This window comes from Pleurodeles waltl, chromosome 9 (assembly GCF_031143425.1).
Source record: "Pleurodeles waltl isolate 20211129_DDA chromosome 9, aPleWal1.hap1.20221129, whole genome shotgun sequence".
NCBI classification, from domain to species: domain Eukaryota; kingdom Metazoa; phylum Chordata; class Amphibia; order Caudata; family Salamandridae; genus Pleurodeles; species Pleurodeles waltl.
In genome coordinates this window covers 82,127,024-82,148,744 of record NC_090448.1, presented here as the reverse complement: position 1 = coordinate 82,148,744, position 21,721 = coordinate 82,127,024, and positions in this window count along the sequence as shown.

The following is a 21,721-nucleotide window of genomic DNA, read 5'->3' as shown; positions in this document are numbered from 1 at the left end:
CGTGATAGTGTGGGTGTATTTCTGTTGGCGTGACGGTGTAGGTTTTGGTATCGCCAGTTTATCACTGACCTTTGGTGTGGCGGATTTGTGTGGATGTCTGAATTTTGGCAGCTTCCGAACTGTGGGTCATAATAGCTGTGGCGGAATTCCGCGGCGGTGTGTTGGCGGTCTTCTGCACGGCGGTAAGCGGCTTTTACCGCCAATGTTGTCATGAGGGCCTAAGTTTGCCTTATACAAGACACCAAGAAAAACAAACGAGTAAAGAAAAAACTCCCATGTACGAAGTAACATGTCTAAATATAAAGAGAGAGGAAAAAGTTGTCTTTTATTTTACAGACTTTACCGCTAAAACGTGATCTAACATCCGTTCATAAGCAAAGCTATTGTCAGCATAAGATACCAAAAAGGAGAATTGTGCTATTGTCCTCCAACCATAAAAATGTAATAAACTCCAACCGGAAACAAATAAATAATCTTTGCTGTACCCCATAGCATAATTACAAGTCCACACTATTACTACTAATGGCTGATGAACATGTGAAAGGACCGTTTGAATGAGAAATGCTGTGGGCTACTTGTGGCAAAAGTTACTTGCATTAAATTTTGTGCCCACTGGTGGATTGAACTACCAAATATAAAATAGCCAAGATATAAAATCACAATAATGATGACCGACACCCTGAAAGCCTGATTTACACTCACCGTAATCTTCCGTGCAGCACTTGTATTTCAGATGTGTAAAGAACCTAGGATCGCGCGTGTCTGCCATTTTTAAAGGTGGACCCTGGATGTCATAGTCATCAAAATAGAAAATGGACTTAGCTAACAGCAGAAATCTGAAGAGTACAATATAACCTCAGTCGCCATTTTAGAACGTGCACCATGGTGTTAAAATGGTAGCAAAAGAAAGAGTGAATATCACATGTGGCCAGTCAAGTGAAGAGACCCATATGTGTATTAGAGAAATAGAGGCCAAATTGGCAATATAATACCCATAAAGAGTATCTAGGCAATCGTGACTATAAAGAACTAATTACCAAGCACATATACAGGTATGTCTCAGCATTCTGAGGTCAGATGAATCCATGCAGTGTGGGCAATACCATATAATTCCTTGGATCACATATAACGCCCCTACCGAAAAGGGCCAATAATCTAGAATGATAAATGGCTTGAATAAAGCCATACAAATAGTAATCATCAAAAACACAAGTGGCATCATGTATATGGAGTAAGACATATTCCATACCTATATGCAAAGATAATATGAAAACTACAGTCCTGCATTAACAAAATTAGAAAAGCATCAAATAAGTAAAATGGAGCATGATATGAATATAAACACTGTGATAACCAGCAAAAAATACATACAAAGCATAATATTCCCAAAAAACTTGTAGGTCTTTCTCTGTATTCAATCCTTCCTCTACATCTCTCAACCTAAATATCCATTTACTCTCCAGCTGTCTTAACATCAGATTCTCATCCCCACCCCTAGGGCAGGTGCCTATAGTATCCATGCCATGCCCGGCTATGTCCAGTATCTCTCTCTGTCCATGGGCCAAATTATAGTGTTGTGCAAAGGGGTAATCGGTGTCATTATGTCTTATGGCCGATATGTTCCTGGATCCTCTCTTTAAATGGCCTGATTGTGCTGCCTACATATACACAGTTACAAACACAAATTAGGCAATATACAATGAATTTGGTATTACAATTCATACATTTCGAAATTGTATATGTTCTGTTTGTATGGTAATAAAAAGTAGAGATTTTGTCTTTCACATAGTGACAAACACTGCATCGCCCACATTTATAAAAACCATTGGGTAAATTAGGCAGCCACATCTTATTTACTGGAGAGGGTAGTAGATAACTATGACATATCTGGTTCCTGAGCGTGCGTCCCCTACTATGTACAATACATGATCTGCTAGCGATTCCCTTACTCAAGGTATTGTCTGATAAAAGTAATGACCAGTTTTTCCGGTATATCTTGTAGATCTCTGGACAAATTGTTCTGTACGGGAAAATCAAAGATAATTTCATTTGTTCCCTCCCTATGTTCTTATTCTTTTTACTAGCACCCATGGTAAAGCGATTGGTATTGGAGAGTAAGTTGAGCCTATTGACTCGATTAATTCTCCCTTTTGTATCTTTAAGAAGTTTCTTAGGATACCCATGTGCTAGTAGGCGTTGTTCCATGTGATCTAGTTCTCGTGTAAAAACCTCATCTTGACTGCAATTACGTCTGATCCTAATCGCTTCACCATATGGTATTGCATTAATCTGGGACGGGCACTAGAGGCGTGCAGTATAGAATTACATGCAATGGGTTTCCTATACATTTTTTAACAGATCATATTGCCCACCACTTAGAGAGTTACATCCAAAAAGTCAATCTCTGGCTTACTATGAGTACTAGTAAATTGAATATTATAAGAATTGAGATGTTGAATAAATAAGTTGATGGACCTGACATCACCTGACCAAAACATTAAGATATCATCTATGTATCTCCCCAATATAAAATGTGTTCAGTAAGTTCTGGTGGACAGTCGTGCCAAAGATGCTGTTTTTCAAAGAAGCCCATGTATAGGTTGGCAAAAGATGGAGAAAAGTTTGGCCCCATGGCCACACCTTGTATTTGACGGTACCAAGAGCCGTTGTGTATAAATACATTGTTATCCAAGACTGTTTCAAGTAGATCTAACAACATATTTGTGTGTTCAAGTAAAGTAACATCTCTTAATTCTAAAAAATGTTGTATAGCCATAATGCCTTTATCTCTTGGGATACTGGTATATAAGGAAACTACATCCAAGGTAACCAAGATGTTTCCACAGGTCCAATCAAAATCATTAACCTTGGAAAGTAGGTCTTTAGTGTCCCTAATGTATGATGGTAAATTCTGTACACATGGTTGTAGGAAGACATCAATAAATTCTGATAAATTCTCAGTTGGTGAGCCAATACCCGATATTATGGGTCTCCCAGGTGGAAAACTACCTGTTTTGTGTATTTTAGGGAGGATGTATATACATGGGAACTTAGGGGTGGTATTATAAATATACCTGTATTCCTTGTCCGTTAGTAAACTCCTTTCTATCCACAAACACAATTTCTAATGTATTTAAGCAATTTATTTATTTTATTGGGTTGCATGTCAGATTACAATAAGCAGTAGTATTGCTCAATTGTCTGTCTATCTCTTTCACATAATCATCCCTGCTCATCAGCACAATGTTCCCCCCCTTATCAGCCTCTTTGATAACAATGTCATGTGTTTTAGTTAAGGTACGAATCGCCTCAGATTCTTGTTTAGTAATGTTGTGTTTCAGGATTTTGCGTTTTTTGTTATACAGATCCTCTAATTTGTATAAATCCATAGTCATTCTTTTATAGAAGATGTCTATAACATTCCCTGATGGTACCGGTGGCATAAACTTGAAAGAAGGTTTCAAACCACTATCAACGTGCCCGAATGGGTCAATGTCTAATTCAATAAGAATATCCTTAAGTGTAGGTGTAAGGTTAGTGTCCATGTCGTGTTCTAAGGATAGCAAAAGTTGCATATCTTTAATGTGTCGGCTGTATTTTCATTTGAAGGATGTTTTGCGCACATGGAATACCTGTGGTTTATATCGGAGATGTACAAAAAAACAATGAATTAAAATCTTCTTGATGAACTATACTGCGGTGTTATACGATTCTTTACAACGATATAAAGGACTGACCTATGGACTTTTTGGTGGTGTGCCACGATACATCATGTGATGAAATTGGGTTGTTTTTCAACCAGGATTTATCCACCTGAAGTGGCTGGGTGTGGTATTGCTTGGCACCCACGTGATAATAATTATAACTATATTAACTAAGCTGGAAATGATTAAGTATATATATTCACATATATATATATACATATATTCGTTTAAAAAAACAAATGTTAGTCGTTATAGTTAGGCTCACATTTGTAATGTACAAAACCATAGAAATTCAGCTGTTATAGTTAGAACTATTTCAAGTAACTATAACTCATTCCTTAAGGTCACTATACATGCACCCTCGCCATGCAGAGTTTTTCTCCAATAAGTTTTCTGCAAATGTTACAGTGACAGTACCAATGGTGTTATAAAAGATGTCATGAGTGTTGTATTATCTGGGTTAATTAGCAGCACATGGCGATGGAGTGAGTTGTAGTTACCTTAGGGCACTAGTTATAGTTACTTGAAATAACTCTAACAGCCGAATTTCTCTGGTTTTTAAGTTTAAAATGTGAGCCTAACTATAACGTCCCTATTACCTTTGTTTTTTTAAGTGAATCTCTATGGGTTTTTTAAAGTTCTATTTCCTGACTATAACATCCATGCAACCTTTGTTTTTTCAGTGAAAACATACACATATACATACTTATATATATTTATTCCATCCTTTACCATCTATCAATCGCAAACCTTGAAAATTATTTACCTTCCTTTATCTCTAGCTGTCCCTAATCCCTGATAAACCTTACCTCCCTTTACCTCCTCCCACCACTAAGCCCTAAAAAACTATGGCCTCCCTTTACCACTACCCCTCGTGCCTTTACCCATTTCATTTTAAATCACATTAAGAATTTGTAATTTAAAAAGCAATACTTGCGTGCTAAAGTAAACAGGTCATAAGTACCTAATGACCCAGGTAAACAGGCCATAAGTCGCCTGCATGGTACTTGCCTGAGTTGTACTGACCTGCGTTTCATCCTCCCACCTGGCATATGACACAATGATCACACATCCCCGCACCTGACTCATTCGATGCTTCCCCTGTGGCAACTGTAAATATGTTACACGGACCCTGGGGCGAATGCCAGGACTATGAGACAAGAAATATTTTCAGGTGGGGGAAATGCGAGGTCGAGGTGAGAGAGTGGGCACGTCAGAGAATTCCAAACAACATGATTTCAATATAAACAGGATCTACCGTCATGGAGGCAAAGAAATGCATTCGCAAGGATAAAATTGGATTTCTAAGATGAAATAGACTTCTGGGCAATCTTTATGAAAAGGTGTGTGAATGACAAGCACTTTATCATCAGCAGCACATGCAAACCCCATTCCTCTGCTGCCCAAAGAGCACTCAACCGACTGTGCATGACTCGCCTGCAGATCCTGACCCAGGCTGCCAGCTTACAGTGAAACCTACAGGCAGCAGAGGAATTTCCTAGTAAAAAGATTTTCTTTTATTGAAAAAGGAGGATCCATTTATTAGATTACCACAAATTGTGGCTCAGAATTTCCTGGAGCTGCGTGCGCCACACATGACGCTGAGTCCTGTTTTGCCTGAGGTTAGGTTTCTGTTTGTAAATGCGCACGTCATGCTTTGAACTATTCTGCGTTAATGGCCACTTCTATGGCATTCTGTTCCAGTCTGTACGCCGGCATCATTGCATCCTTACACTGTATAACCTTTCAGAGAAACAGATATTAATATGGTGCAAGTAATAAAGCACACAACATGTCACATTACATTCAATGAAGGTATAAATGGGCCGAAAGACGTTGTTCCTATCTTATAATTCTACTCTCTTGGTTGGTGAAGCAACCAGGATGCAGGCCCTGCCTCCCCTCGTGTTATGTTCATGTTGACAGCTCTGCTTCACATGCTTCCGCTCACAACAGGGGTGGGGAGCCGTGGACATCTGAAGTACAGGAGGCAACTTACTGCAGGAGAAGGAATCTAATTACATCTAGGGGCGGCTCCTCCGTTAGGGCGGAGGACCATCGCCCCCCGCCAGCAGCAGGAGCTGCTACACTTCTACACTACAACGATAACAAACTATGGGCCTGATTCTAACTTTGGAGGACGGTGTTAAACCGTCCCAAAAGTGGCGGATATACCACCTACCGTATTACGAGTTCCATAGGATATAATGGACTCGTAATACGGTAGGTGGTATATCCGCCACTTTTGGGACGGTTTAACACCGTCCTCCAAAGTTAGAATCAGGCCCTATGTTTATTATCGTTGTAGTGTAGAAGGTGCAGGGCCACGGGCCATGACTCCCCCTCAGTACGCATGTACGTTTGGCCGGCCGTCTCAGGCCAGCCAAACATACATGCACACGAAGCTCTGTCCAACCCTGCACTGCTTGGCCAGGTTGGAGAGAGCAGGCAGACTCTCCCAGTCTGTCTAGGAGTTCCCTGGCCGTGCGATCTGATCATGTGAATGCTGCTGTCATGTCAGGAAAGAGAAGCTGCACAGTGGTGGTGGTGGCGGCGGTGGCGGCGGTGGCGGCGGTGGCGGCGGGGCATTCAGGTACTTTTTTTTTTTTTTATTATTAATTTTGTGCTTCCTTGCATTACTTCACATTTACCAAGCCACACAGGCCACACAAAGTTGGCTTTCATGGCTTGTTAAATGTCATTCTAAGGTGGATATTTACAATGAGCTTGTGTCGACGTTGCACTCTGTTTACATATACAGAGTGGGCGTTCTGTCAGAAACAGTCACTTATAATTGACACATTGGTATTTACAAGATTTTCCTCATTTGACACATCTGTCAGATGTGTCTCACAAAGCCTCCAATGTGTCAGAATTCGTACGCCTCCTAGACCCAGGCATAGGGATGGACCAGTGGCTTTTAAAATGGAATCTGACAATTTGTGGTCACCTCACATCCTGGAAGTTTTCAACTTCCCCACTACCGTAGTAGGTCTACACATGTGACAGTCATGTTGTAGGACCCATTGACCTTCCTAGAACCATGACACCTATGATTTCATCATCCTCTGCAGCAAGGCTATGCGACGCTGTGTATTGTTTGCAAGGGACAGGCCAGGATTGTCACCACTCCATGGAGGAAGGGGTTCCCAAGTCCAGGTTTGCGTACTCCACAGGACAAAAGGTAATAAGACACATAAGGTATGTTATACAAGTAATTCCACAATACATTACACCATATACTTGTATTCAATCACATAACCCTGCCACTCACCCTGTCACACATACGCATGTCTCCACATACACATAAGTAGACTAAGCCCACTGTTATATGACACATTACCATACTGCCTACACTACATCCAGGACCAGCGGGAGATTGTACAAGCTGCTATTCCACCATTTTACAGTCTTTCACATTGGTCCTGACACATTAGGCTACTTGCGTCAATTAAAACTGATGCAGCACCTCCGAACTTTGATGCAACGCTGAAGCTGCATCAGTTCTGAGGCCAGCTTCAGCGATGGACCACTTTTGGGGCTGACTTGTTACGGCAAAGTTCCCACAGATGTGTCAGAATTTCTGATGCACCTTGGGTCCTTGCACCATGGTGCCTCAAATTGTGAAAATGGCGCATCCATTTTGTTGTAATAGATTTCTGGCATCATGCGCATTTTTGATGCCTCACTGCTGCAATGCAGCGATTCCTGAAAATATCCCCCAAGGTTTCGCATCAACTTTGCACCCCCTTGTGGGGTGCAAGTGTGATGCAAAAACATCACACATATGCCCTCCACTCCTAGAGAGGACTCTTTGACGGTGAGTGCTGAATTTGTGGAGCTGGTTGTTGGTGGGGAGCATCAGCATGCATTTGTGGGCCTCAGTTTTCACCATGAGACAAACACCTAGACTAGAGACATGCAGAAAAAGGAGAAAGAAAGAGAAAGATATAAAAAACAGGGTCAAAGGGAGAAAGGGAAGAACAAAAACCAACAAGCAAGAGATAGAGCCAGGATATATAGGGTAGTGGAAGTCAGAGGTAAAGTATCCTAGATTAAAGGCTGACTAGCCTTGTTTTACTAATTAGACACTGTATCTATGGATGTGATGAGGATGACTGGAACTCAGTGCAGTGAAGATTACCAGTAAGTAATCAAAGTATTAGTACTTTGCCACGCTTCCTCATCAGGTTTCCTCACAAACTAATTTCAAGTAATTCATATCCACTGAGTTCAACCCCTGGAATTCACCATTGTTCATTGGCAAACCATAAGACTTAAAAGGCATCATACCCCAAAGACAACACAAAAACAAAAGTGTCTTGAAAACCATTGACTAGACCTACTACGGCAGCTAACACCACCCCTATTGCAAGTGGTAATCCACGAAAGATCAGCAATAAGGTGTGAACGGGAGTGATAGGGAGTGCATCTCCTGCCAATTCATGTCCATGCTTGGGCCAATTCCTTTATGTAACAACCTCTCTGCAGCAGTGCCAACTAAATTTTTTAGCAGAGGCACAATCCTTTGCTCTGAATTCCACCGAGGTGGACTTTGTACTGTCTTACTTGAAGAAAGATGCTAACAAGTAGGCTACCTCTTGATTTCTACAACAGTGCTTGGCTAATTAATTTAAATCAGTTCCCTACTCAGTTTAGAATAATAGTTGGAAATGACAGAGAAAGCGTGCTGCACATTCAACCCTAAAGCAAGGACATGAAGTCCTTGTGTGTAGGAAAGTGCCATCTTGCCTGGCATGTTACCCCCATATTTCACTGTATATAAGTTGTTTTAGTTGTATGTGTTACTGGGACCCTGCCAGCCAGGGCCCCAGTGCTCATAAGTGTGCCCTGTATGTGTTGCCTGTGTGATGACTAACTGTCTCACTGAGGCTCTGCTAACCAGAACCTCAGTGGTTATGCTCTCTCATTTCTTTCCAAATTGTCACTAACAGGCTAGTGACCAATTTCACCAATTTACATTGGCATACTGTAACACCCTTATAATTCCCTAGTATATGGTACTGAGGTACCCAGGGTATTGGGGTTCCAGGAGATCCCTATGGGCTGCAGCATTTCTTTTGCCACCCATAGGGAGCTCTGACAATTCTTAAAAAGGCCTGCCACTGCAGCCTGAGTGAAATAACGTCCACGTTATTTCACAGCCATTTACCACTGCACTTAAGCAACTTATAAGTCACCTTTATGTCTAACCTTTACCTGGTAAAGGTTGGGTGCTAAGTTACTTAGTGTGTGGGCACACTGGCACTAGCCAAGGTGCCCCCACATTGTTCAGGGCAAATTCCCCGGACTTTGTGAGTGCGGGGACACCATTACACGCGTGCACTATACATATGTCTCTACATATGTATAGTGTCACAATGGTAACTCCGAACATGGCCATGTAACATGTCTAAGATCATGGAAATGTCACCCCAATGCCATTCTGCCATTGGGGAGACAATTCCATGATCCCCCGAGTCTCTAGCACAGACCCGGGTACTGCCAAATTACCTTTCCCGGGGTTTCACTGCAGCTGCTACTGCTGCCAACCCCTCAGACAGGTTTCTGCCCTCCTGGGGTCCAGCCAGGCTTGGCCCAGGAAGGCAGAACAAAGGACTTCCTCAGAGAGAGGGTGTTACACCCTCTCCCTTTGGAAAAAGGTGTCAGGGCTGGGGAGGAGTAGCCTCCCCCAGCCTCTGAAAATGCTTTGATGGGCACAGATGGTGCCCATCTCTGCATAAGCCAGTCTACACCGGTTCAGGGATCCCCCAGCCCTGCTCTGGCGCAAAACTGGACAAAGGAAAGGGGAGTGACCACTCCCCTGACCTGCATCTCCCTTGGGAGGTGCCCAGATCTCCTCCAGTGTGCTCCAGACCTCTGCCATCTTGGAAACAGAGGTGCTGCTGGCACACTGGACTGCTCTGAGTGGCCAGGGCCAGCAGGTGACGTCAGAGACTCCTTCTGATAGGCTCTTACCTGTGTTGCTAGCCTATCCTCCTTCATAAGTAGCCAAATCTCCTTTTCTGGCTATTTAGGGTCTCTGCTTTGGGGAATTCTTTAGATAACGAATGCAAGAGCTCATCAGAGTTCCTCTGCATCTCTCTCTTCACCTTCTGCCAAGGAATTGCCCGCTCACTGCTCTGGATGCCTGCAAAACCGCAACAAAGTAGCAAAGACGACTACTGCAACCTTCTATCACTGATCCAGCCGCCTTCTCGACTGCTTTCCTGGTGGTGCATGCTGTGGGGGTAGTCTGCCACCTCTCTGCACTAGAAGCTCCAAAGAAATCTCCCGTGGGTCGACGAAATCTTCCCCCTGCAACCGCAGGCACCAAAAGACTGCATCAGCGGTCCTCTGGGTCCCCTCTCAGCACGACGAGCGTGGTCCCTGGAACTCAGCAACTCTGTCCAAGTGACTCCCACAGTCCAGTGACTCTTCAGTCCAAGTTTGGTGGAGGTAAGTCCTTGCCTCCCCACGCTAGACTGCATTGCTGGGTGCCGCGTGATTTGCAGCTGCTCCGGCTCCTGTACACTCTTCCAGGATTTCCTTTGTGCACAGCCAAGCCTGGGTCCCCGACACTCTAACCTGCAGTGCACAACCTCCTGAGTTGTCCTCCGGCGTCGTGGGACCTTCTTTCGTGACTTCGGGTGAGCTCTGGTTCACTCTTCTTTGTAGTGCCTGTTCTGGCACTTCTGCAGGTGCTGCTTGCTTCTGAGTGGGCTCCTTGTCTTGCTGGGCGCCCCCTCTGTGTCCTCACGCAATTGGCGACATCCTGGTCCCTCCTGGGCCACAGCAGCATCCAAAAACCCTAACCGCAACCCTTGCAACTAGCAAGGCTTGTTTGCGGTCTTTCTGCACAGAAACACCTCTGCAAGCTTCTTCACAACAGGGGACATCCATCCTCTAAAGGGGAAGTTCCTAGTCCTCTTCGTTCTTGCAGAATCCACAGCTTCTACCATCTGGTGGCAGCTTCTTTGCACCCTCAGCTGGCATTTCTTGGGCATCTGCCCACTCACGACTTGAGTGTGACTCTTGGACTTGGTCCCCTTGTTCCACAGGTACTCTCGTCTGGAAATCCATCGTTGTTGCATTGCTGGTGTTGGTCTTCCTTGCAGAATTCCCCTATCACGACTTCTGTGCTCCTGGGGAACTAAAGTGTACTTTGCACCCACTCTTCAGGGTCTTGGGGTGGGCTATTTTTCTAACCCTCACTGTTTTCTTACAGTCCTAGCGACCCTCTACAAGCTCACATAGGTTTGGGGTCCATACGTTATTCGCATTCCACTTTTGGAGTATATGGTTTGTGTTGCCCCTATACCTATGTGCTCCTATTGCAATCTATTGTGACTGTACATTGCTTGCATTGCTTTCTATTGCTATTACTGCATAATTTTGGTATTGTGTACATATATCTTGTGTATATTTGCTATCCTCATACTGAGGGTACTCACTGAGATACTTTTGGCATATTGTCATAAAAATAAAGTACCTTTATTTTTAGTATATCTGTGTATTGTGTTTTCTTATGATATTGTGCATATGACACCAGTGGTATAGTAGGAGCTTTACACGTCTCCAAGTTCAGCCTAAGCTGCTCTGCTAAGCTACCCTTTTCGATCAGCCTAAGCTGCTAGACACCTCTTCTACACTAATAAGGGATAACTGGACCTGGTGCAGAGAGTAAGTACCCCTTGGTACCACTACAAACCAGGCCAGCCTCCTACATTGTGACAGAAATAAAACGTAATATAAATAAAAATGTTGCTGTGAAATTGCAAAAGTCTTTGTCACCTTCTAGCGCAGCGTGAATGGCACTGTGCTAATCCTGTACTTAAAAACTGTGCTAAAAAAACAGACTTTTGAGGTGAGTAGATTTAAAGTAGGGGTTGTGCTGAAGAGTATTTCAAATACAAGATCTGCTCTCCACCTAAAACTTTGGAGCTACCTAGGGTTGCCTTTTCTTTTTTGCATATACATATAGCTATGACACACAAGCCAATTAAAAAAACACTGAAATACACCAGCTATAGTTTAATGAACTAACTTTAACTTTCACCCCCACTTCCATTATACCTTCCAGGATAAGTTGCAGATTCAAGATAATGATGATGGTGATGAAGTTAATGATGAGAGTAGTTATAAAGTGCACTATAAATCAGCAGGGTATCGTGGCACCAAAAGGAAACAATCAAAATAAGAAGCAAGGGATCAGAGAGATTAAAAGAGATAGCATTCAAGGGCTTTGCAGAAAGCAAGATGGTTGTCGATAAGACATAGTGAAAGTTGGAGACAGTGCCAGAGTTTTGGTGAAAGGTAGAAGAGGGACCAATTTTCTGTCACAGGAGGATCAATCTTGAGGATGGTCTCAGGGATGGTCAAAAGTCAAGGGGAAGAATGAAGATTGCTGAAGTGACAGTAGAGTGAAACTTTATTTTGTACGAACAGAGGACATGTCTTGTGAAAGGCTCTGTGAGCCAAGCACATGGCACTGAAGCGAATGCTAAAAGGCACCTGAAGCCAATTAAGTTTTGAAAGTGGATAAAAATGAAGGAAGATTTTGGGAGGTTAAAGATGAGTCTGAATGCTACATGTGTGAGAGATGAGGTAGCTGGATAAATTAAGACAGAGTATTTGCAGTTGTCTATTCTAACAAGTATGACAGTGTAGACCACAAGTTCGTAGGACAAAAAAGGGAGGAACAGGAGAATCTTCTTTAGCAGATGGACATCATGAAAGCAGAGCAGGGATACTTTATTAATCTCAAAGGATAGGAAAAATGAGTTGTCAACCCAGATACTCAAATTGTGTACAGCAGTAATTGGAGTGAGAGGGGAGGCTTAGTTTAGCAGGCTACCAGAATAGGCCGGAGAATAGGTCTCTGGAAAATTTGCCAGAGACCAAAAAAATCATGAGAGAAGGCACTGATGAAGACTGGCTGAATAAGGATCAACAGAGCATAAAGAAATCCATGTGTCATCAGCATAAGAGAGAAAAGAAAAGCCACAAGAACATATAAGGCAAGCAAGGGGAGTGATGTATATGTAAAAAAGGGTAGCATTGAACAATGAGCCATGTGGGACACAAATTGACATTTTGCAAATGTTAAATGAGAAAGCGATAATGAAAATTATTGAGAGCGATCAACATGTTATTCAGTGATTCAATCAAGAGCAGCATTGTGGATATAAATGGAATGAAATTGATTCAGTATTGCAGAGAGGGAAATAGTGTCAATGGTTGCATATAGATCAAGGAGAATAAGAGATGTAGGGCCTCCCTATCTATCTGCTGTCTAAGATGATCTAAGACAGAGAGGAGGGCTGATTCTGCACTGTGCAAAGGATGGCAGCCAGGCTATTGGGGAATGTGAGAGTTGAGAAATCCAGAAATTAACTGGCTCACTTCTTTCTCAAGTAAGTTAATTGGGAGAAGTAAGAGAGATATACTATGCAAATTGCTGGTAAGTGCCAGAGCAGCCATGGGTTTCTTAAAAAGTGGAACAACTAGTTCCTGTTTCCAACAAGAGAGGTCTTTGCTTGGCTGAGAGAATGAAAACAGAGATCAATAAGTTGTAGGTTGATCAGTGAGCGGGTGAAGTGCATGATATGAGCAGGTCAAGGGCAGCCTAAGGGGATGATAAATAGTTTTCTCTAGAGTAAAAGGGGAGAAATTAGAAAGGACAGAACAAGCAAAAAGAAGGACAGGATTAGGGACAGCGTTAAAAGAGAATGCATAAAGGAACAGTGGAGGACAAGTTTGCAATTTTGTGTCATCTTGTCATTAAAGAAGAAGAGAGTAAGTGAGTCACATAGAGCTTGTCATGGTTTAATAGCTCAGTAGAGGAATTCAGAATTAGTGAGTGAATTCACAATTGAAAGCTTCCTTAGCAAAATTGGAGGACTGAATCAGTCAGTCAGAGTAGAAGGATGTTCATATAAAGTAAAGAAAATCTTTGTAAGAATGCAAGGCAGCCTGAAAAAAACAATTTGTGGAAGGAGAGTAGATGCATCTCAAAATGTGCTCCACCTGTTAATAAAGTAATGTAACTCCCGGGTATGCCAGGACATAAAGGGGCAGCTGCGACAACTTTTCTTAAAGGATCTAAGAGGACCAATATGCTCAGGTGAGGATTTGAAGCAAAGAGTTGTCCTAATGAAAAGCTTTTGATAATGTGGCAGATAGTGGGGGGTTTAGATGCATCACTAGCTGCTGGAGGAGAGTCTACACAAGTAAAAAGTTTTTCAAGAGTGAGAGGAAGGCGGGGTGATGAGGAAGAGAGAAACAGAAGGGAATAGCACTGTGATCTATCCGGGTAATGGGCATGTGGTGAAATTGTGAAGGACTCATTGTTGGAGAAAATAAGAGTGTAGACTGAAAGTGCATGTGGCCAGCAACAAGATGGTTAAGGTCAAGAGATTTGAACGTTTCAAAGTGGAGGGAGTAATCTTGGCCAGAGGAACATTCAGCCAATTATTAAAATCATCAAAACATGGGAAATGGGAAGAGTTCAAAAGATGAAGTAAGATGAAGTCTGTAAGAAAGTTGCCAAACAAAGAGAAGTAGTGACTGGGCCAGTATAGAAGAATGCAGAAAACAGTGCAATTAGGTGCAATTATAAAAGAGACACCAACGTGGTCTGCATGAGAGAGAGGATTTAGTTTAACTTTGGTGAGCTGATGGAAGATTTTCTTTAAAAAGCTAGCTAGGCCACCCATTTATTTACCCAGAATAGGGATGTGAATAACCTTACAGTCGGGGGCAGACCACCGCAAAGTTTGGCCCTAAGACATCATTGTTCCTGGACTCCATGACCAACTTATGTGATGAGTGGGTGGATAATAAAATATATGTATTCCTTAGTGTAAGAAATTGGGGTGCTGATTTTGGGGGGTAAAACCCTATTCTAAGAGAAACCAGAATCCTTGTCAGGGTTAAGTCACAAGAAAACCTTAAATAGCTTTGAACAGAACAGCCAGATTAAACTCTGTGGGAATTTGTAAAGTATGCGTGCAACACTTCAAATAAGTGAAAACACACCACAAAAAGGGTCCAGCACCAAATTAGAAAAATAGGGTATTTAAAAAAAAATAAAACCAGGCCAAAACAACAGAAATCCAAGCTGTAACACTAGAGATATGCACAGTTAAGAATTTAAGTGAAAATAGAGCAAAAAATCACAAAACGCCAACTGTGGATGTCTGGTTGCACCGGACTGGGACAAAGATACAAATTCAGGCCAACCACGATGGAGTGTGGGCCGGCTACAGGGCACCAGTGTGGCCCACTGAACAAGTATACCTTAATTCCTGTTTGCAGAGTATTGTGAGGTTCCTTGTTGAGTAGGTGTCAGGCAGCTGAGGGGATGTGAAGTCCTGGTTGGAGATGTGTCATGCAGCATCAGTTCTGGAAAGCTGCAAGGCTGCAATGTGAGGTCCTGTGTCATCGTCAAGGAGGCTGTCAGCAAAGGAAACTTCCAATGCACAGTCCTGTGTCGAGGATGCGTCAGGCACCGGCTAGTTACAGAGAGACTGTGGGGCTTGAGATGGGAAGTCCTGCATCGTTTGCAAGACTGCAGTCAATGAGAGGCTTACGATGCAAGGGCATGCATCAGGAATGCATCATGCAATGGCGGTTCCAATGAGGCTGTGGGTTGGGAGGTCAATGTAATGTCCTTGCACTGAAAGAATCCCCATGGTGATGCATTGGTTCTGCTCAGGCTTGCACCGCACTCCAGAGGAGATGCTCTGGTTCTTCTGGATTCACAGATGTGCTGGCAGAGCAACTTCAGCCACATCAAAGTGTCCAGGATTGGGGTGGCATCTCTTGGCAGGGCAGGATTAACAGTTACATAGGCCTGGTGCTGGTCATAAGAGACTATCCCTTGTAGTCACTGTTGTTTTCCTGGGTACAGGTTACAGGCCCAGTCCTTCTCACCCAGGCAAGAGGGCAGCAGGTCAGTACAGGAAGCAGCAGTCCATCAAGGCAGCAGTTTAGCAGAGTGACAGTCCTTGAGGATTCACAGCACTCCTTGTTCCTTGCAGAGTCTTTTTACAGGCCACAGGTCTAGAACTGTACTGAAGAGTGGGTGTCTGAGGCCCAGTATTTATACCTGGTGCCTCCTTTGAGGCAGGAGACGTTTCTAGAGGTTTTCCTCTGAATTTCACAGGTTTCCTGCCACCCCTTTTCTGACCCCAGACTAACTATATGGGGTATGCAATCTTTTGTACGGAGGCCAGACACAACTTAGTCAGGTGTAAATTGGGCTGTGCCTTACTCCACCTTACCATCCTGCCAGTGATGGCACATCCAGGAACACTTAAGCTTTATATTGTGTGTGGCTGTCTAGGAGGAATACACAAAGATCAACTGCCAACTGCACCCAGTCATGTGACCCAGAGACAGGCTGCAGGCACTAAGGGCCAGATGTATGAAAGGGTTTTTCCCATTCTGTGTCAATGGAAAAATGTGTTCGTACTTATGGCCCTAAATGCCTAAGGCAGGAAAGTGTCAACTTTCTAAAAGTGGCATTTTCAAAATTGTAATAAAAAAATTGGTTTCACAATAAAATATGATTTTTCATTACAGTTCCAAAGACTTCAAACACGAACTGTGTACCTGTTACCAATTGGAAGTTACAGCTTATTAAATGTAATAATGGAACTCTGATGTTATCCTATGGAAGAGATAGACCTTGCAATAGTAAAAAGCGAATTTAAGAGTTTTTCACTATCAGGACATGTAAAACTTAAGTAGGACTTATGTCCTACTTTGTAAATGCATTTCACCCTGCCCTGAGGCTAGTTGAGGCCTAACCTAGGAGTGAATTATATGTATTGAAAAGGAGGGTTTGGGACTGGTGAAAGGTTTATTTTGCTAAGTCAAAATGGGAATTGAAATCTTTAAAACTGTACACACAGACTCCAATGGCAGGCCTGAGACATGTTTAAAGAACTACTTAAGTGGGTGGCAGGCCAACTAGTAGAATTTTATGTACAGACCCTTGGTACATGTAGTGCCACTTTACTAGGGACTTATATGTTCAGTAAAAATGCTAATTTGGGGCAGGCCAATGTTGCCATGTTTTAAGGAGTGAACACATGCACTTCGGCACTAGTTAGCAGTGATATTGTGCAGAGTCCTAAGGCCAACAAAAACGAGATCATGAAAATATGGAGGAGTAAAGCAAAACTTTGTGGGAAGTCCACCCTAAGGCTAACAGACCAAACAGCTAGCAATGTCTGTGAATAGACTGTATGTTGAGAAGGGTACAAGAAAGCAAATGGGCTTATTTACAGGTAAGCAATGATAAAAGGAGACAAGGAGAGGGAAAATATGGTAGAAGACTATCAAGAGATAGTTAGGGGAAATAAAGATGAAGAATTCCTGGCTTGAGTGTGAAGAGGGATTCCTTTAAGTAGGAGAGGTGAGGGCATACCTCGATGTCCATATTATGACCCGCAGCATAGTTGCTGATGGACGTGAACAGGCCATTGTCAGGCATGTCAACAACAGTGCCCACATTATGAGGCTTTTGTACATAGACATATCAAGGTGAATGGATATGGCCAATGCAAACCACGTCCAGTGGAAGTGTAGTTTAGGGGAAAAACAAGCAATTGGGTCAAAGCACAAATACTAGTCTGGGGTTCAGATGCCCCTGGTGCAAGGAGATGTGTCACTCCCTTGCACCTTACTAGGAAATAAACTCTTAACTGAAGAAATCCAGAGAGAAGAAACCAAAGGCAAATACAATTAGGAGCCATGCTCCTAGCACCAACATGCTGCAAAAGTTTAAATAAGAATTCAAAATAATGAATGAGGAGTGGGGACAGGCAACACTAGAAATATAAAAGGAAAACAAAATAGTCTTAAAATAGCCAGGTTCAGTAAAGAAATAGCAGAGCTTAAAGCTCAAAGCTGGGCTTGCCAGCTGATCCACACACAAATGAAAATGGGATGATTATGAAGCCTTTGACCCATGGGCGTATCAAGGTGGGTGGGCATGGCCAACCACACTGAGCATGGTGGGATGTATAGTTTAGGAAACAAAAAGCATATGTGAGGACAAAACACAAATACCATAATGGAGATTAATGTCTGTAGGAGGCTGGCCTGGCTTGTAGTGGGTACCAGAGGTACTTACACCTTGTGCCAGGTTCAGTTATCCCTTATTAGTGTAGAAGAGGTGTTTCTAGCAGCTTAGGCTGATAGAAGGTAGCTATGGCAAAGCAGCTTAGGCTGAACAAGGAGACATGTAAAGCTCCTACTATACCACTGGTGTCATATGCACAATATCATAAGAAAACACAATACACAGAAGTACTAAAAATAAAGGTACTTTATTTTTATGACAATATGCCAAAAGTATCTCAGTGAGTACCCTCAGTATGAGGATAAGATATATACACAAGATATATGTACACAAACCAAACTTAGGTAAGTAATAGCAAGAAAAGTAATGCAAACAGTGTAGAATTACAATAGATTGCAATAGGAGCACATAGGTATAGGGGCAACAGAAACCATATACTCCAAAAGTGGAATGCGAACCACGAATGGACCCCAAACCTATGTGAGCTTGTAGAGAGTTGCTGAGACTGTAAGGAAACAGTGAGGGTTAGAAAAATAGCCCACCGCAAGACCTTGAAAGGTAGGTGTAAAGTGCACCTACTACCCCCAGAGAGCACAGAAGTCGTGATAGGGGGATTCTGCAGGAAGAACAAACACCAGCAATGCAACAACAGTGGATTTCCGGACCTGAGTACCTACAAGGCAAGGGGACCAAGTCCAATAGTCGCGACAGTGTCGAGAGTGGGCAGGAGCCCAGGAAATGCCAGCTGAGGGTGCAAGAAAGCTGCCACCTGTTGGAAGAAGCTTGGAGTTCTGCAAGAAAGAAGAGGACTAGGAATGTCTCCTTTGGAGGATGGATGTCCCACGTCACGATGAAGCTTGTAGAGGTGTTCCCACGCAGAAAGACTGCAAACAAGCCTTGCTAGCTGCAAGGGTCACAGTAGAGGTTTTTGGGTGCTGCTGTAGCCCAGGAGAGACCAGGATGTCGCCACTTGGAGGAGGAGACAGAGGGGGCGCACAGCAAATCAGGGAGCCCTCACAGAAGCAGGCAACACCCGCAGAAGTATCTGAAAAGGCACTTAGAAGAAGAGTGAACTGCAGTCCACCCTAAGTCACAAAAGGGAGTCCCACGATGCCGGAGGACAACTCAGAAGGTTGTGCACTGCAGGAAGGAGTGTCGGGGACCCAGGCATGGCTGTGCATGAAGGAAATCCTGGAAAAGTGCACAGGAGCTGGAGCAGCTGCAAATCACGCAGTACCCAGCAATGCAGTCTAGCGTGGGGAGGCAAGGACTTACCGCCACGAAACTTGGACAGAAGAGTCACTGGACTGTGGGAGTCACTTGGACAGAGTTGCTGAGTTCCAGGGACCACGCTCGTCGTGCTGAGAGGGGACCCAGAGGACCAGTGATGCAGTCTTTTGGTGCCTGCTGTTGCAGGGGAAAGATTCCGTCGACCCACGGGAGATTTCTTCAGAGTTCCTGGTGCAGAGAGGAGGCAGGCTACCCCCAGAGCATGCACCACCTGGAAACAGTCGAGAAAGCCGTCAGGATGAAGCGATACAAGGTTGCTAGTAGTCGTCTTGCAACTTTGTTGCGGTTTTGCAGGCGTCCTGAGCAGTCAGTGGTCGATCCTTTGGTAGAAGGTGAAGAGGGAGATGCAAAGGAACTCTGATGAGCTCTTGCATTCATTGTCTGAAGAATTCCCCAAAGCAGAGACCCTAAATAGCCAGAAAAAGGAGGCTGGGCTACCAAGGAAGGAGGATTGGCTACCAAGAGAGGTAAGAGCCTATCAGAAGGAGCCTCTGACGTCACCTGCTGGCACTGGCCACTAAGAACAGTCCAGTGTGCCACAGACACCTCTGTTTCCAAGATGGCAGAGGTCTGGGACACACTGGAGGAGCTCTGGGCACCTCCCCTGGGAGGTGCAGGTCAGGGGAGTGGTCACTCCCCTTTCCTTTGTCCAGTTTCGCGCCAGAGCAGGGCTGGGGGATCCCTAAACCGGTGTAGACTGGCTTATGCAGAGATGGGCACCATCTGTGCCCATCAAAGCATTTCTAGAGGCTGGGGGAGGCTACTCCTCCCCAGTCCTGACACCTATTTCCAAAGGGAGAGGGTGTTACACCCTCTCTCAGAGGAAATCCTTTGTTCTGCCTTCCTGGGCCTGTGCTGCCTGGACCCCAGGAGGGCAGAAACCTGTCTGAGGGGTTGGCAGCAGCAGCAGCTGCAGTGGAGACACCGGAAAGGCAGTTTGGCAGTACCCGGGTACTATGCTAGAGACCCGGGGGATCATGTTACATGGCCATGTTCGGAGTTACCATTGTGACGCTGTACATAGGTAGTGACCTATGTGCAGTGCACGCGTGTAATGGTGTCCCCGCACTCACAAAGTCTGGGGAATTTGCCCTGAACAATGTGGGGACACCTTGGCTAGTGCCAGGGTGCCCACACACTAAGAAACTTTGCACCCAACCTTCACCAGGTGAAGGTTAGACATATAAGTCACTTAAGTGCAGTGGTAAATGGCTGTGAAATAACGTGGATGCAGTGGCAGGCCTGTGTAAGAATTGTCAGAGGTCCCTATGGGTGGCAAAAGAAATGCTGCAGCCCATAGGGATCTCCTGGAACCCCAATACCCTGGGTACCTCAGTACCATATACTAGGGAATTATATGGGTGTACCAGTATGCCAATGTGAATTGGTAAATTTAGTCACTAGCCTGTTAGTGACAAATTTGGAAAGCAGAGAGAGCATAACCACTGAGGTTCTGGTTAGCAGAGCCTCAGTGAGACAGTTAGGCATAACACAGGGAACACATACATATAGGCCACAAACTTATGAGCACTGGGGTCCTGGCTAGCAGGATCCCAGTGACACATAACAACCACACTTACAACATAGGGTTTTCACTATGAGCACTGGGCACTGGCTATCCGGATCTCAGTGAGACAGTGAAAACACCCTGACATATACTCACAAACAGGCTAAAAGTGGGGGTAACAAGGCTAGAAAGAGGCTACTTTCTCACACAACCCCCCCCCCAAATGAAGGACAATAAGGCTAACCTTGGCCAGTTGAGTCTTTATTGTCTAAGTGGTGATAAGTGGAGAGTATCTCTGCAATAGACTGGTTACACCCTTTATCATCCACTATATTGTTACTTCCCTGTGGGGATATAAACCACCCTTTTTGAAGTTTTTTAGCTAACCAACATTGTGAAGATATATTCTCAGAGTTCCTATCAGTAAGTTTTAGTTTAGAACAGTGGGAATTGTCCACTGGACCTATTTCTAGTGATGAGAATGCCAGACAGGGATGCTGTCTCAGTAAAGCCATAGCTGGGCAAACACTTTGTCCATATGGCTGTAAGAGAGAACAGGGATTCTGATTCTCTTGTTTTGGAGCAGGGCAGGGTTGCTGTCCTATGAGCTCCACACTAGGGCAGGGCTGCTGTCCTAAGTGTTTTGAGGCAGTGCAGGGTTGCTGCACTAAAGTTTCTCTGGGAGGGTTGGAGGGATGCTCCATGTTAACTACAATGGTGGACTTTTTCTCACCAATATTAGTTATCCCACAGAGAGGTACTTCCACCTCAGGGAGTATAGCTGTGCCAGCTGATGCTTCCCTTGGTACAGGTGCCACCCCAGGAGAGGTTTCTCCTACCACAGGAATGGTATCCTGAATGGCAGGGTGGATAGGGGATACTGTGATGCCCTTTTTACCTGTTGTTGGAGAAGGATCCTGAGTTTTCAGGCCTGTTCCTCTCCTTTGCTTTTTCATTTCAGTGGAAATGAGAGGAAGCAATTCCTCAGGGATACCCAGCATGGCTGCATGGGTATAAAACTCTACCTCAGCCCAACCTGAGGTCTCTAGGTCATTACCTAAAAGACAGTCAACAGGTAAGATAGGAGATACTACCACCTGCTTAGAGCCAGTAACTCCACCCCAA